Source organism: Humulus lupulus, chromosome 7 (genome assembly GCF_963169125.1).
Source record: "Humulus lupulus chromosome 7, drHumLupu1.1, whole genome shotgun sequence".
Classification (NCBI taxonomy): domain Eukaryota; kingdom Viridiplantae; phylum Streptophyta; class Magnoliopsida; order Rosales; family Cannabaceae; genus Humulus; species Humulus lupulus.
This window is the reverse complement of record NC_084799.1, coordinates 140,968,165-140,980,359: the sequence shown is the minus strand read 5'-3', so window position 1 is coordinate 140,980,359 and position 12,195 is coordinate 140,968,165. Positions and strand designations below refer to the sequence as shown.

Genomic DNA, 12,195 nt, shown 5'->3' with positions numbered 1-12,195 from the left:
TATTGAGATTAGCGGGAATTGGGAAGCGTTAATTATAATTAACGGGTTAAGCGGGAAGTACCAATTTTGCCCTTGAGTAGGTTTAAAAGGCTTAAGATGACACAAGGGTATTTTGGTCTTTTTGGGAGGATATATGTGACATAAGTGGATTGGAAGGCTATGGAATAAACAGAGCAAAAACAGGGGTTTGCCTCCTTCATTCCCGTACCTTCTCCTAGCTTCATCTTCTCCATTGCCTTCTTTGAGAGTTTTGAGTTCTAGGTGGGATATCAAGCTAAGGAACTTCAAGGCTGAGTTAGTAGACTTGGTTCTGCTTGTGTGGGAGTTCAAAACAGGTTTTGAGGTAAGTTTTGATCACTGAACTTAAGCTATGCTCTGTTTTCATTTTAGCTTTTCAGTCATGGGTTTTGATGTGGAAAGTGTGAATCAAAGGGGGTTTTAGTGTTAGTTTGATTGGGGTTTGATGTGAGTAAGCTAAGGGTGTTGTTTGGGGGTTCAATTATATGTTTGGAAGAGGTTTTAAGATGGTTTGAGGGACTGGTTTGAGAGGGAAAACGCAGGGTTAAAATTCTGGTGCGTGTGGCCGACTTAGCCATTCTGGGCTGAGCGCCGCGGCGCAGCAGGGGAGCGCCGCGGCCCTTGGCATTTGGCAGGCAGGGAGCCTCTCTGTTTGGAGGCGCGCCACGGTACAGCAGAGGGGGGCCGCGGCCCTTAAGGCCAATTTTGCTAAAATGTGGTTTTTAGCTTGGGGATTCAAACCATAGGCCTCGGGGTTGGACCTAGTACCCAGTTGGGTAGTATTTGATGTCTCGGGGGCTGGGATTTGGTTTGGGAACCCTCGGTTATCATTTTTATTGATAAATTCTATAATTTGGTTATGACCAGGTGACCGTCAAGGATTTTAAAGGTTGATCGTTCTCAGGGGTCGTTCATATTATAATTCTCACTCGAACCAGAGGTAAGAAAACAGTGTATGAGTGCAGTTGCACCCTGTATAGATATATGGCATGTTTGGTTTGATATTTGAGGCATGCTGGTTGATATATGTGGACATGGATTGCATATTAAATGCTATTGAACGCTGATTACCTGCTTGAGACACTGACTAGTCAGGGACCGACTCTAAAGTCGAGAATCATGCATTGAATGGCTCTATAGCATTAATGCCAGACCGACCCTAGGGTCGAGATACTTGCAAGCGCTTGCCTGGTCTACGACCAGATGATTATAGCCAAGGTATATGACCCCGGTGACTATTTGTCACAAGGCTAAGGGACGTTGTCCATAGTTTCGACTCTAGAGTCGTGAGGAAGGTTATGTTGGTGACCAATCACCATGCACCTGTCCTGATCAAGCTTATGAAAGAAATCACCTATCAGTTAAGCCCTGGTGACCCTATCGTCACATGGCTAGAGGGAGCGATGCTCATTACTGTGACTTTTAGCTATTGTCACCTATTTGTGGGACTGATAGTCCTGAATGGTTATTACGATAGTTGTTGATATTATATCGTGTTTTATTATGTTTTCTTGCTGGGCCTTGGCTCATGGGTGCTATGTGGTGCAGGTAAAGGAAAGGAAAAGCTTGGCCAGCCTTGAGTGGAGAGCTTGGGCGATGTAATGTACATACAGGGCCGCTTGACTGCCACGGTCAAGGAGTTCTCAGAGGGACTAGGGGTTTACCCTATTTTTGCCGCTTAGGCCGGCGGGGATTGTAAATTTGGAACTGTAGCGACTCTTTTGTATTACGAACTACTTGTAAACATTTTAAAAGGCTCATGAGCAGTTTATTTACTTAATGAAATGTACCCTTTCCTTTTTATTGGTTTTTCACCTTAACCTGTTAATGGTATATAGATCACGTTTTTAACCAAAGGACTCGGGTAGCGAGTCAAATTTCCGGTTCACCGTTCACCGTAACTGTTCTGGGGTAACCAGGGCATTACAGGGATCAACCGTCTAGGATATGAAGGACATCTACCATTCATATTTTCTAAATCAGCACTCACTAGACTAACGTCTCTAAGCAACTTTCTATGACAGTCTATATATTTGCATGTATCCATATACTAACATACAAGACAATAATCATTTCATGTTGCAGCCATACAATATAAGTTGACTTACTTGGAGTCCTTAGCGCTCAGCAGGTTTTCACCCTCCAACAATCAGTCCAGTTACGCTTAGCCAATACTGTAGTTATCCATACAGTATACTCAGATTAATTATGGCATTCATAATTCATTATTATTATTTTGGGCAGTTTGGTCATTTTAATAAAAGTCATTTGTAAGGATTTATAATCCTTATTTGGGTTTAACCCTATTAAGGAAAGTCATACAAAATATTCGAGACTAAACCCTAAGTCTCGGGGAGGCCTATCCTAAGGTCTCGATACCTAGGCTCGGGTATCACAATGGTATTTTCCCACAATCCGCTAAAAATCTTATTCTTTCAAGATATCGCTATTAATCCGCACTTTCGACTAGTCGGTTAAAATATGTAAGATTTTAGCCGGTATTATATCGAGAAAATACTAATAAATTCCTTAATTATTTTTAAAGAAAATAAACTCTTAATTTTAAAAACAAAAAAAATAATAAACACGTTTGATAACTTTTATTTTTATTTTTTGTTTAACAATATGAGGTGTTGATTTGAAGAATAGAAGAATAAAAAGAAAGGAAAAGTCGAAAGCAGTTTAAAAATAATTTGAAAGTGAAAAAAAACTATTTTCAAAATTTAATAAATTTTAATTAAAATTTTAAAAAATAACAAATAAAAATAGAATCACTAAACATATTTTATATTTAATTGTTAAATTTTTATTAATTAAATAAAACACTATTTTTTAAGTGTTACAAAACAATATAAATTTTTTTACTAATTAAACACAAACGATACTTATTAAAAATCTATAGTATTAATTTTATTTTTTTCTTTTAAAACTAATAAAAACTATTTTTTAAAAAACAGATTATTTTTTCTCTTTTTTATTTTGTAAAGAATGACTTATTTCTAGGTTAAAAAATTGCCCCAGTAATCGTGAACCCCTCCACCCTCGTTTGACCTTGCGTGCAGCACCTCCTCCATGACGATGCCCCCCACCTCCGTTCAACAACACTGGACAGCACCCCAAGATAGTAGCCCAGTCGCCATTCGACCCGAGGACAGCAACCCCGCCATTGCTCGACATCCACAACAGTTCGTGTGACTGGAGTCAACCTCTCTTCTCCGGCGACTGGATTCTTCCTTCTTAGGCGACAACACCTCAGGTGCGCTACGGATTCTCCAGGTATGAACCTCCGCCCTCTCTCATATATGTTCATAGCTCACACCATATTAGAGCAATCCCTGGAGTCCCAATTGCTTTCTTTCCCTTTTCTTTATTCTTTTTCCTCTCAAAGTTCAAACTCCAAATAATTCTTCTCAACTTTCTTTCTTCTGATTTCTGGGATTGAAGATTCAGAATGCTGAATTGGGCCTTGATGAACTGTTGCCAGCACGATCAAGTTGTCTTCTTGACCACTATTGGAGTCTTCACCGTCATTATCCTCTTGGTAAGTTTTTTTTTTTTATGAATAAAACACCCCTTTAGGCTATGTTTGGTTTCCAAGAAAGAAAATGAAAAAAAAAATGGAGTCTTTTGTTTTGGTTGATTCAAAGTGTCAACGGGTAAAGTCAATGGAACCATAAAAGGGGACGCACTCGCACATGATTTTGATTCTTCGTACATTTTTTTTCTCAAAAATCTGAGAGTAGTATTTCCTTTGTTTCACCATGTACATGTGCTTTTAAATTAAAGACGAGTTTCCCATTTCTTTATTTTTGTGGTCTTGAACTTTTTAAACTTTGGGTCTCTTTGTAGAGTTTTGTTTTGTTAATTCTTACCTTGATTTGTTTATAAAAATATAGAAGTTGTCCTGTATAGTAGAAGAGCTATTGTTGGTACAAGGGCTAGTCATTTAGAACCTGCTTGGTTTAATAAGTAAGACTGTATGTATGGGTGTACTCTAAATCTTGAATATGGGTTATAGGTTTGCTCTTTTGTGTAATTGTTCTTTCGCAGACTCTTTCTATTAATTTAGGAATGTATTCACCAAATTTTATGAAAAATAAATTATAGGAACATTGCTTTCTACTTATCATAAACACCTACAAAGATAAAACATACAAGTTTTGCTTTGCTTAAATGGAATGCAGACATTTTGATGATAGAATTAATGTGCTAGAGACTAGTAGTATAGTAGTGGGATGATCGAGACATCTTGTGATTAGCAACTATCATATATCTGTTTGGAGTGTAAGAAAGGGGAGATGTTGGTCAAAATGGCGAGACACTGAGACGTATAGAGAAACACAGTTGTATGTGAAAATTATTTATTAGAAGTGATTTTGTTTGTTGCGCTCTGTATTTCTTTTGACATTGGTTTTAACACAATGAAATTTACTTGGTCAAACTTATGGTACGGAAGTAGAAAATAGAAAGAAAGGGAAACTTGTAATAGCTACTTTCAAAAGATCTATTGGGTCATTAGGGTCTGAGGTACATTTGAGTAGAGTGTACGTGTTTTTAACAAGGGAAGCATGGATCAAAATGATAAGCATCAAGCCAAACCAAATGATAGAGGCTAGTGAAAATTGACAATGAGATGGCTGCAAAGATTCATTGGGTTGAGTTAGCTTTCAACTAGTTGATTTGACCGATCCACTTTAAAATGACTATCAAGTTTGCAGGCTAATGTAGATACATCTAACCTAGCTACCTAGAAAAGGAAAAATTAATAATAATGAAGAGTGGTAAACAGAAAATGTTGAAGGACTACTGGGCCGTATTCATAATAGAAAATGTTGAAGGAATGCTGGGCTGTAGTAAACAGCTGTGTTTATTTTACAGCTGTATTTATTTACCTAATTTCTTAAATAGATACTAATATGATTAGGACCAGACTTAGAAGGATCACCTGTTAGGCATATGAATCCTATTATTTCCTGATTTTATGTTTTCTGCCTCTTCCTTTTCCGTGTGCTTTCCTCTATTTATTAGTGGTTTATGATGAATAAAAGATAGATTATTGAGATTTGAGACCTAATAGCTGAAAGGAAATAAACATGAGACGATTTTGGTAAAAGCCAAGATGGTCTGAACTTTTAATAGTCTTGTTGATAGCTTTGGCAAACTTCATATTCAATTTGGCAGCTCTAATGACATTAACTTTTTTGTTGTGCATGTTGTAGCTCTGGAGAATAGTACTACTCACACCCTTTAAGCTCATCACAGTGTTCTTGCATGAAGCAAGTCATGCTATTGCCTGCAAATTCACATGTGGTCATGTTAGAAGCTCTTCACCTTTCCCCTCTTTTATACTCAATGCTTATATTGTGAAGCTATTTCATGCACTTAATCCTCATTTCCGCGGTTCCTGAAGTCAGTCATGGAAACTAATATGATCTCATGTGTAGGTGGAGGGAATCCAAGTCCATGCAAATGAGGGTGGCGTCACACAAACGCGTGGTGGTGTATACTGGTTGATATTACCTGCAGGATGTAATACACTTTTTTCCCTAGCAACTATTTTTTCTATGGTCCACGCCCTACTTTCAAGTTTGTTAAGTGGAAATGAAACATTGCATGGTTTTCTTTGATAGAATATTCATGAATGTATTTCCTCTGTCTTTGCATTCCTTAGTTCAATTGATTTGTTTTTTCAATCTGAACAAAAAAAGCTTCACTTCAATAGACCTTTTTTTTTCTCAGTTCTTTATGTATTCAAGGTGTTTCTTACGTGCGTCAATTATACATGTTGGCCTTGCACTTGGTTTCTGGCACTGAACTACCCTTACGAATTTCTTATTACTGATTATTCCTTCAAATTGCATACACCAAGTTCAATTGTAGTAAAAATGAAAATGAGGTCTTTGTAAAGTCAGTAGAATTTTTTATTTCTTTTGATATTGGTTTTACAATTCTTGTCAATTAGCATGATGTGTTTCCATGGCTTCATGCTTTATACAAAATTTTACATACTCAGATCTTGGCACATCATTCTGGGGAATGACTTTGATACTCGCATCAACAAATCTCCTCAGTGCGAGAATTGCTGCTGGTTGTTTAATTGTTGCTCTATTTGTGGTGCTCTGTATTGCTAAAAACGTAAGATTGCTATTTCATATATTTCAGTGTTGAGAAATGCAAACATTATTGCATATTTTCTTCATCAGTTACTATGAAGTGAGCACTTATTAATTTTTCCTTTTAATCTTGTTCATTATATAGTGGACACTCCGTGAACTTTGTATCGGTAAGAAACTTTATTGAGTTGTTTAAAAGTACTGTCAATTTTATATATTCAAATGCTTCCTTACCATTTTCTGATGATTACTGGTTGACTCTATCAGGATTCATCATTTTCCTTGCTTTAATTTGGGTTTTGCAAGAAATGACAACAGTCCGCATTCTCCGTTACGTTATTCTCTTTATAGGTACTTTTTTATCTTATTATTTTTGTGGCAAAACTCCTTTATTAGTTTTTATACTTATTATCACATCTTTTTGGATGGAGATTTACAGCTGTAAATGTTTGATTTGGTTAATTGCAGGTGTGATGAACAACTTGTTTTCAGTATATGGTATGTGCTACCACTCTTCTTTAGCAAGTAACTATTGATTACCAATTCTACACTTGTGTTTGATATTCAAATACATATGACAGATATCTATGATGATTTAATATCTCAATGAGTCAACTCTAGTGATGCTGAGAAGTTTGTTGAAATTTGTCCTTGTTGCAATGGAGTTGGATGGGGAGTCATATGGTGAGCATGTTGTTTAAAACTCATTTATATTAATCTTTTATTAGTCCCTAAGCATTTGTAAAAAGTTGAGTTGGTTCAGAATTTTAAATTCAACGCCATACCATAACTTTCAAAAAGTCTTAATCTTTAACATAGAATCCTAAAAAAAATGGAGGGTGGGAGAAAATAGCACATAGAATTCAGAAAAGTGAAATGATTTCTTGTTCTTTACACACTTTGAATCATCAAACAAAAATGAGCCCTTAAATTTATAGGTGATGTTTATGCCCCTTTCATAAATGCCCAATTACAACTGTCATCGAAAGTTTTTGCTCTTGATGGTTACTATAATTTAATGTTTCTATTGTGTAGGAATTTTGGTACAATAGCAGACTAGCAGTATAAAGGCCTTGGCATATTTGCATCTACAGTTAGTATCCCTTTGCATAAAGAGTTTTATTAGATATATTTGAGTGTCAAGTAAACAGAAATCCTACTCAAGTGGCAAAATTGATTTTTTTTTTTAAATCATTAATTGGATAAATCATATAGGTGTGACAGTTTTATATGTGTGTCTTTGTTTTCTCATACCCAATAGCAAGTGTCCTGATTTTTTGCTCTTGGTGAGTTCCACAATTTGAGTGCTTTTGTTGTGTAGGAATTTTGGGGCAGAAGCTGTAACAAGGTCATTGAATATACAATTGAAGTATCCTTCAAAGGGCTTTATTAGGTCTATTCAAATGGCAAATATCCTTGGCTTTAAGTCAACTGGCAGCAGCGGCTCAAGAGGTGCATTGATTGTTCTAGAAGGCTTAGATCGCTGTGGAAAAACAAAAGTCTAGTAGTCTACACAAGTACTTGGAAGGATTGGGGCATTCAGCTGAATTATGGCGATTCCCAGACAGAACAACAAGTGTGGAGCAAATGATATCATCCTATCTTTTCAATGAATCTCAACTTGATGATCATGCTATACATCTTCTTTTCAGTTCCAACCGTTGGGAGAAGAGGTTAGCTATGTCATTCTAATTTTTTTATATGCATTGGAGTTCATTATTTCTTTATGGTTGATTTAGATAACGAATAATTTTTTTCTTCTGTTTATTTAGCCTTTTGTATTATTTATTGGTTCTTGAAACAAAAATTGGTTGAGTTCATATCTGTAACTGGTTTAATGTGGTGATGGATGATATGTTGATTTAACAAAAGTCATGGCACTACTCTTATCTTTCAGATTATTCAGAGGGTAAAGACAGTCCAAATGGATGGCTAGTGTTGAAATAGTAAACTATTTGTTGAATATTTGGTTTGTTAAATTAAAAAAATTATTCAGATTATAATGCTTCCTATCATTGCTGTTGTGATAAATGTTGGACTTTTCATTAAAACCATATTGTATGACAGAAGCAAACGTGGGATTTTTGAAAAATTCCTGTTCTTTGCAGATCCTTGATGGAAAGTAAATTGAAATATGGAACCACCATCATTGTTGACCGATATTCTTATTCTGGGGTGGCTTTCTCTTCTAACTAGATTTTGAGTGGTGTAAGGTGAAGATATGCTTAGTTGTTTTTATAAACAATTGTTTGTATTTAATTTCTAACAAACCAGATCATCTTTGTAGGCTCCATTAACAGGGTTATTGGCTCCAGATCTTATAGTATATCTTGATATACCACCAGAGGTAATTAAGTTATATAATTTTCAGGCTAGTATGTAAATTCATGAATGTACCAATTTTGGTTACTGCCAATTTTGAGGTTATAACTTTTTTACAATGAATGATACATGGTTTTGGACCATTTACACAATCTAGATACAAAGCTCTCCCTGATGTTCAATCTGCCTTATTTTAAGTTTTAAACCTCCAGGAAGACCTTTAATTGTAGTTTCTCACATGGTGAAAAGGGATCTATATCTTTTCTTTTTTTTTTGGTCTAAACTTTGTGCTGAACTGCGACATTACATTATGATTCTCAGAAATTCGCAGAAAGAGGAGGATATGGAGGAGAGAGGTATGAGCAGCTGGAGTTTCAGAAGAAAGCTAGGCAATGTTACAAGGCTCTCCATGATGCTTCTTGGAAGGTAATTTTGTGTTTCGTTTGGTGACAAGTAATAAAGCATAATGCAACTTTAAAAGTCATCTTTTTTTTTAATATTGATTAAAGTATGATAATAGAGAGATGGGTTATTTCATGAATAGTCACATATGAGGTACTAAAACTACTAATTTATGTGATTTCATTTGCTCATTAGTAAGGATTGTCAATATTACCAGTCCCTTGCATAAGTTCTTCATTTGTTTATATATTTAGGAGAAGTAATTTATAAGTCATTAGCAAGTGCATATGAATATATTTTGTTTGAACTTACAAATTGTAATATATAATTATTCTCAAAAACACCTAAAATGTTGGAGAAGCAAGGTTCTTTAAATTGAGGCTTGTCTTACATATTCCGCATTTGCCTCGATGAATTTTTAAACCAACTTATGATTCTTACTCTATAAACAGAGCATTGCACTTTAGCTTGAATTTTTATTGTTAACAGTTAACTTATGGTCATATAAAATGTTGTGTTACATGTAATTACCTTCTTTTTCATTTTTGAGTTTCTTTAATCGGTGATTGTCCAGAGTTTTGAGTTTTCAATAGATGATAAAGACGCCAAAATGTCATATAACGGAGCAGATAGATTATATAGATCATCTTATGTTAAACGAGAATAGTATGAAATATATGAATTTCTAGCCTTGGTAGTGGCGCATTGCTAACTCTGTTAGGAGTTCTTTCATCTGCATATAATGATTGAATATTAATGATTTTCTTAAATATGTGTTTCTTTGAATGTGGTGTTTTATTATTTGTGATTTATTTGTGAGAGTGGAAGTGTTTACTTGTGGTATTTGTGAGAGTCTCAAGATTTTAGAAAAATACAACAAGAAAGGCGTAATCATTTACAATACCCTCGTAGGACTTCACGCCATAGCTATACTGAATTGGAAGCTGATTTAGTAAGTACATATATAGAACGAATTATGCTTGATTTTATGTTTTCCTCATTTGATGTTAAAATTGACCTAATTATATTATATGCAGCAGGCTAAGTGGGACACAACAGAGCAGATAGATCGACCTATACTCTGGAAGGAGGCTAGAAAAGATTCTTCTGGCAACTATGTCACCGAGCGTGACAAGGTCATGGGAGAGGCCATCATAAGTTGTAAAACGTTAAATGACTTTTGGTAATTTTTTTATATTTTAGTAACAAACAAATAATTGATTAAATTTTTTACATGAAGACATGCTTGAGCAAATAAAAGAGGGCAAACTGATTGAGATCGGAACAAATGACATCCTAACACAAGTGTTAGGTACTGCTGAGCACCTCGGTCGAGTTCGAGGCCAGAGTCGAGGTGTCACACAAAGAGACTACTTTCATAAGCCTGTGGGGGGGGGGGGGGGGGGGAGGGGGGGTCTAAGGCTTGCTAGAGTTTCCTTTAGAAATGATAACTAGAGTTTCTTGAGCGGATGAGTCATAGATAGAGTAAGAGTCTAAGAGGCTTGCTAGAGTTACCTTTTGAAATCATAGCTAGAGTTTCTTGAGTGGATGAGTCATAGCTAGAGTAACTTTTGAAATGAGAATTAAAAAAATATACTAACTGTGGTATTTAGTTAGCACTTACATAGTTATCCCAAGTGAGTTCTATATTCCCAGTGAGTTAGCACTTACATATTTTGATCTTGTAATTTTTAGATTTGGAACATACTGAGTTCTATTGATTTTGTCTGCCCGTTGATTCTATCTGAACTATATTATAATTACACAGGAAATTATGAATGAATATAGTTATTGAAAATAGATAAATGAAAAAAATTCTCATATTCTACATGAGACGTCGGTCTCCACAATATTGTCGTCTTATGTATTGCATGGAACGATGCTTGCACATAAATTGTCATCTCATGTACTGTAGGAGGATGACTGTAACGCCCTACTTCCTTAGAGCCGTTACTAAGTGAGTTTGAAGACGAAATAGTGTGCAATGAACTCGCTAACCGAGGTTTTGAGCAAAAGTGTGACTAATTAAAAGTTAAGGCTGTAATCTTTGAAAATGCGCCGTTTCATTAAAACTTCTATCATTAAACATTTGGGATCCCAAAATAAGGTTTGAAAACTGATTACATCTTGAAATAAGGTTACAGTTAAGAAATCATAAAATCATAGATTATTACAGCCATTTTTGAATAAACCCCCAACCAAAGCAGTCGTGCAGGCCAAACATGTACGCGTCGCTTCACGCTCTCCGTACTCATGGTTGGTTGACTCAGTCATTGCCCTTACCTGCAACATAGAGCACCCGTGAGCCGAAGCCCAGCAAGAAAACTCATGCAGAACATAACATATGCAGTTTATACAGTTTATCATAACAGATAATCCACAGATAAACAAGTCAACCATTAGACTAAGCAATCACGGCCAAGCCGCCCCAGAGCCTTACCGAAGCCTGGGGTATCGGTTCTCACCGCGAGGATAACTCATGTATCCCTTGGGTCCCACCCTGAATATAGCATAACACATGTATCCACCGGGCCCCGCCCTGACTATAGCATCCCATGTGCTAGGTGTTACTTTCGGCCCACGGCCGCCCCGGCTTACGCCGTACTCGGCCCACGGCCGCCCCGGCCTACGCCGTACTCGGCCCTTGCCGTTCATTTCATCATAATCACACATATAGTACATTCAAAATAATCATTCACACACATCATGATTCATTTAAGGTTAAACATTTGCACATAATACAATCTGGGGCCATGCCCTATTCTCGGGTGTCACGGTTTTCTTACCTGTATTCCGAGCCTCCTGATGCACTAAAACCGCGAGCACGGTCCTCTAGCACGAGCCTCACCAAAACCTAGTCACAACACACAAGAAACGTCCCTCAATACTAATCAAGTCAAAAACCTCCTCCCGGGACCAAACCCACACTCTCGGAACTCCCAAATTCCTAAAACAATTTATCGGAAACATCCCCCGAATCCCCGGAGCAAAAGCTGAAAAATGCAAATTTCCAACCCCTGAAAATGGCCTAGCGCCGCGGCTCAGCCCTATAGGGCCGCGGCGCTAATCAAGTCAGAGGCCCCATCCCCTCCTGCCTTCAGCCTTGCGCCGCGGCGCCCAAGAACAGGGCCGCGGCGCCCCAACGCGAACCCAGAAAAACTGGGTTTTTCCCCTGCATTTCATCATCCAAAACATCTCCAAAACAGCCCAAACAAAACCTAAACCCCCAAAACCCAATTCCAAACTTCAAATAGACCATTTAACAACTCAGAAACACAATCAAAGAAACCAAACACACAATCAAATCCCCAAAATCCACATCTTTGATTTTCAACTTCAG

The 12,195-nt window shown here is 36.8% G+C and overlaps 2 pseudogenes; both read left to right on the top strand.

Annotated features, from left to right (window-relative positions):
• Positions 1–3,430: 3,430 nt before the first annotated feature.
• On the top strand, positions 3,431–6,819 carry LOC133789941 (uncharacterized; annotated as a pseudogene).
• Positions 6,820–7,431: 612 nt separating this feature from the next.
• LOC133789940 (thymidylate kinase-like) lies at positions 7,432–9,844 on the top strand (annotated as a pseudogene).
• The last annotated feature ends 2,351 nt before the right edge of the window (positions 9,845–12,195 follow it).